This window comes from Puma concolor, chromosome D1 (assembly GCF_028749965.1).
Source record: "Puma concolor isolate L17-30 chromosome D1, mPumCon1.1.hap2, whole genome shotgun sequence".
Classification (NCBI taxonomy): domain Eukaryota; kingdom Metazoa; phylum Chordata; class Mammalia; order Carnivora; family Felidae; genus Puma; species Puma concolor.
This window is the reverse complement of record NC_141676.1, coordinates 108,985,713-108,990,664: the sequence shown is the minus strand read 5'-3', so window position 1 is coordinate 108,990,664 and position 4,952 is coordinate 108,985,713. Positions and strand designations below refer to the sequence as shown.

Here is a 4,952-nt window from a genome sequence, read left to right as displayed (position 1 = left end):
GCAGCCATAACCTGAGCCGAGAGCAAGTTAACTCTGTGGGTCCCAGGAAGTGCCTAGATCACACCAGCTCTGCCCTAAGACCTGAACTTCCTGGCTTTAGGGCTCAAGGGACCCACCCAAGTGGAATCACCGCTGGAACCAAGAGACCTGGACACTGGAGGATGTATCCACAAGTCCAGTGGCTTTCTATGTAGTATCTTCCGAAGAGACACCTTGGATTAATGGAAGAAGCAGGCTTTGGATACAGGCAGACTTGGGTTTGAATTCTGGCTTCATCCCTTAGCACTTGTGTGCTCTTGGACAAATTATTTAACCTCTCATCTTCTCCCTCTCTAAAATGGAGATAATCCTCTATCCCGTAGCGGTGTGCCAAGGATTAGGAAGGATCATGTTTGCCGAAGCTGTATACACTGCAGCAGCTGTCCCCTATCCCTGCTCTACTGATAACTTCCTTGCCTGTCACTCTCTCTCTAGTCTGCCAGTTCGGGGTAAGGACGTGTTAAGAAGCACTTTCAGATGTAACCCCCCCCCCCCCCCCACACCTTATCTTTGGGAGCTCTGCCTCTGTTGACTGCTACTGCTTCCTCTTTGGACCATTTTGATCCTCATCGTGACCTCCACAGAAAGATGAACCAGAGGACATGGAACGAGCAAAACTCAAATCCATCTGTTCAGACCTTTGCACAACTTTTGGAAGGAGGCTAAAAGCTACTAATGGAAGCGAGTATATCTGAGGCCTTCATTTATGACGCATCTATTCTAGACGGTACAGAGAGAAATCAAACATGATGACAGCCTTGCATGGCCTTGCTGTCCAATGAAGGAGTTGTGCATATAGGTAAATAATTTCAGGCATGTAATAAATGTTATAATGGAGGTAGACCCAGGTCACTGGGCCAGGAAGATCCACAGACTGCTTCGTTCTCCCTCTTTTTTTCTCTCTCACATGCACAATGCAGCTAAACAGAGTTCCTGGCTTGTCGCTGTTGAAATGACAGCTAACTATGGGCCTGGGAGGGACATTAGCCTTCTTGAATTTGTCTTGGGTTTTGCTCCTAGTGAATTAATTCCTAGATGGTGGTAAAGAACTTGAAGGCAACTTTCTATCGTTAGATGTGAAAATAATTTTGAATTGTGCTAATGTTCTGAAAAACAAATGAGCTCCTGTTGACATAATACCTGATTTAAATAATGGATTACAGTGTATTACATTTCAGTGCCCTTACTGGAAATCTCGGTCTAAGAGCAAGTGTTCTTGTGAGATGTGATGCCATCATAATCCCAAGAGTTTGCTTGTTACTTCTCATTAAAGGAGGAGAAAAGTCAGTTTCTTGGTGTTACCTAGTCAAATCCGTAAGAAGAAAAGCGTTACACTTGAGGCACCTGCTGAGCCCAGGACAGGCAGGCAGCTGCTTGGAGGTGGTGGGGAGGAGAGGGCTGGGCCAGCCAGGGGGCAGCGAAGATGCTCAGCTTCTGTGCTGCCCCCCAACGCATGTGGACAGGCAGTCAGACCTGGCCTTCCTCAGGTTCCTGCACAAACATGCCAGATGCCAGAAGTGGGTGGATCATTGTAAGGAGAGCAAACGTAGAAGATGAAACAGCCGATGAAGTAAATAAACGTTATCGATTACGTGTCAAACATGTTGAGACCTGGATGATCTGTACAACTAGTCTTTAGAGGGCGGTTCTTCAAGATAATGCAATACCAACAGTATTTGATCTTACTAGACATTTGAACAATCCACAAAGTAGACACAGAAGACAAAGAATTGAGTGAAGGTGAAATCAGGACACTGTAACAGAAAAAGAAAATGGATGAAACTTCGAAGCAGGAACAGAAACATGGAGAAACAGCAGCAATGCTCAGAGCCTCAGTGCAGAAGAAAGGGGTTAAGAAGAAGATGAAGATGAAGACCTTTCCCTTCAAATTAATCCTTAAAGAGAAGGAAAACGCCGAATACGCAAAATCTTCATTTGAAATTTGGATTCTTATGGGAAACCAAAACCTGTCTCCCTCTGGATGGACAAGACGCTGCTGGCATCATGGAAGTTCTCTACTCCTTTTTTTTTTTTTTTTTTTTTTTTGGAAGTTCTCTACTCCTAAGAACTTCCCTGCACTGCCCGAGTGCTGGATAGATTCCAGTGAAGAGATGCTGAAGAGCCTTTTTGAGACCATGGCAGTTAAGAGCAGATACAGGTGCTAGACCTGTGAGAGCTGCATTCCGGAAGAAACCCTCAGGGAAGCGGGAGACGCTCACTTCTTTTCTATTCTCACTGACCACGTGGTGGACATAGCAGGAGAAGAGCAGCTGCCTGTGTTGGTGAAGTTTGTCGACAAATCTCCTAACCTGAGAGATTTGGGGGCTTCCTACCTCAGGAAGCTGATGCAGACATTTTGGCTGTGCATCTTCACACTGTGCTGAGAAGTGGGGATTAAACACGGAATATCGTCATAGCCAGGCTTACATTGCGTCCAGTGGAGTTTCTTCCAAAATTGAAGCTGTTGCCTCTAGACTTTCCGATGATTGCTTCCAAGCTATCTACACCCTCTGTTCCGCCGGCGCCTTAAATGACGCATTGTTTGGAAAAAGCAATAGATTTTATGGAAATATCTTTTGCATTGCATTAGGAACAGTTGAGAAAGCTCATTTTTTCCCATCAGCTGCTGCACCTGCTTTTGGAGTGTGGCAGTGTAATTTCTGTCCTCTTTCAGAACAATGAGGAAAGGGTCAAAGAACAGAAGGAAATTGGCCATCTTTAGTGGACAGGCAGGAATGACGCTTTTGAAATTTTAGTGGACCTCCTACAAGCACTTGTTTTATGTTCAGATAGTATAGTGACACAAATATTAGGTGGGGTAAGTGTGTAGATGTCCGGGCATTTGTAGTCTGTAGTGCAGTAACAGATTCTTGTTAGTGTTGTGGTTCTTAAACATGTTCTTTTACAAGAGCCTTGGGGAAAATCTCTGGGGGCAGACCTCTGATGTTTTCTTTGCAGCTGGTCACTTGACTTCCCTGCTTTGTTCACTAAGTGAATTGATGGAATATATTGAAGGTCACCATGGATTTTGGTTTGCGGAAGCCACACATTTTGGCACCCAAGCCTGATAGTTAGTTGAAACTTCCTGGAAAGTTCCGTAGAGCCCAGCAAGATAACCAGGAGTGTCAGCTAAGGTCTGAGATTTCCTGAGGAGACTAAGAGTTCCAACCCTGGAGCACATTGTTCAGGAACAGAAAGACAGAGTCTCAGACAAGTGGGAAGAACGTGGAAGGGAAGATATGGAGCTTCCACCCCCCATTTATGATGCCCTCTGTCTGCCAGGTGTCAGTTTTTTCCTTAGTGTTTATGCATGGCTGAAGGTCATATGTATTTATTTCTGTGATGAAGGTTGAGACTGAAGGCTATAAAAATTAGGTGAAGTGTCTCAAAGCATACCGGAGGAACACTTTGACAAACCAAAGGTGAGGTAACTTGGCTTTGCTTAACCTAAGTTTTGACACGAAACATGATCTGAATTTAATAATGATGGACACATACACATCAAAGTCAGCACAACTAAGTCAGAGCTTCCTATAGGTAATTCAGAAACGAGTGAAAATACCTAAGAGACTTTAAAAGTAGGCTTTCGCTTATATTTGATATCTGAAAAAATCTCAAAGAAATTTCAAAACAGCTTCCAGAAAAGCTGTAGGTGTAGGTAGGTAGGCCCCTTCATTACTGAATATCTTGACCTATGGGCCTCCCATTCAGGACATTAGTCATTGATAATCTGCCTATTTAAATGGCTCCCATTTGAACTCTCTCACTTTGCAGACCTAACTGTTCTTCCAGAAGATAGCATTAAAAGTGCCACACTTCTGTGAGATCTCTGCTCCTGGCATTTAGAATTTGCTTTAGTCCTCATTTTAGCTTTAGCATTCATTACCGCTGTAGAACCAGTAACCGGGTATTAGGTTATCAGTTCTTTGACGAAATGAATTTTGAAGAAGTGTAGGGGGAAGGAATGCATTTTATAAAATGTTACGACAAGGTTTGCTACTGACCTTTGAATACTAGGAGTTTTAAGTATGTTGTTAAAAATGTGTAATGAACAGTTTAGGGGAATTACCAGACAGGGAGAGAAACATATGAGCTCACCAAAAAAGGATTTCAGAGTAGATTTTTGCCTTTGTCAAGTGAACTTGAAGAAACAGGTTGCAGTTACAGTTTGAATGGAACAGCCTGCCTTTGTTGTTCTGCCTCTGGTTGTTGCTGTTTACTTTCTTTTGTTGAGTTTGAACACTTCTCTTTCATGGTCAGGACAGCATCAGAGTCCATGAGTCCTGAAAGCTGATTTACCTGTTTTCTTCTGTCTTTTTCCATGTCTGTTATCTGTTGCCTCTTTGTGACTTATAAGTAAAACCTGAAAACCCTACAAAAATAAGTGCTTCTTGGTTTATCTAGAAATAGTACAGAAAATATTGCTTGTGAGTTTTGGTGAAGAAAATCATTTTGGTGTAGTTTATTTCACCCTAAGTAAACTGTGACTTTTTCTTAGAGTACACTTGACAGTGTTTTTTTTTTAAGTTTTTATTTAAATTTGAGTTAATGAACATACAGTGTTATATTGATTCCAGGTGTATAATTTGATGATTCAGCACTTCGATACCACAGCCAGTGCTCAATACAACAAGTGTCTTCCTTAATCCCCATCACCTATTTCACCCATTCGTGTCCTCCCCACCCCCACCTCTGGGTAACTATTAGTTAGGCATTTCTTTTTTTTTTTTTTTTTCCAACGTTTATTCATTTTTGGGACAGAGAGAGACAGAGCATGAACGGGGGAGGGGCAGAGAGAGAGGGAGACACAGAATCGGAAACAGGCTCCAGGCTCTGAGCCATCAGCCCAGAGCCTGACGCGGGGCTCGAACTCACGGACCGCGAGATCGTGACCTGGCTGATGTCGGACGCTT

At 43.2% G+C, this 4,952-nt stretch overlaps 1 pseudogene; it reads left to right on the top strand.

Annotated features, from left to right (window-relative positions):
• Window positions 1-725: 725 nt before the first annotated feature.
• LOC112866050 (52 kDa repressor of the inhibitor of the protein kinase pseudogene) lies at window positions 726-4,093 on the top strand (annotated as a pseudogene).
• Window positions 4,094-4,952: the final 859 nt, after the last annotated feature.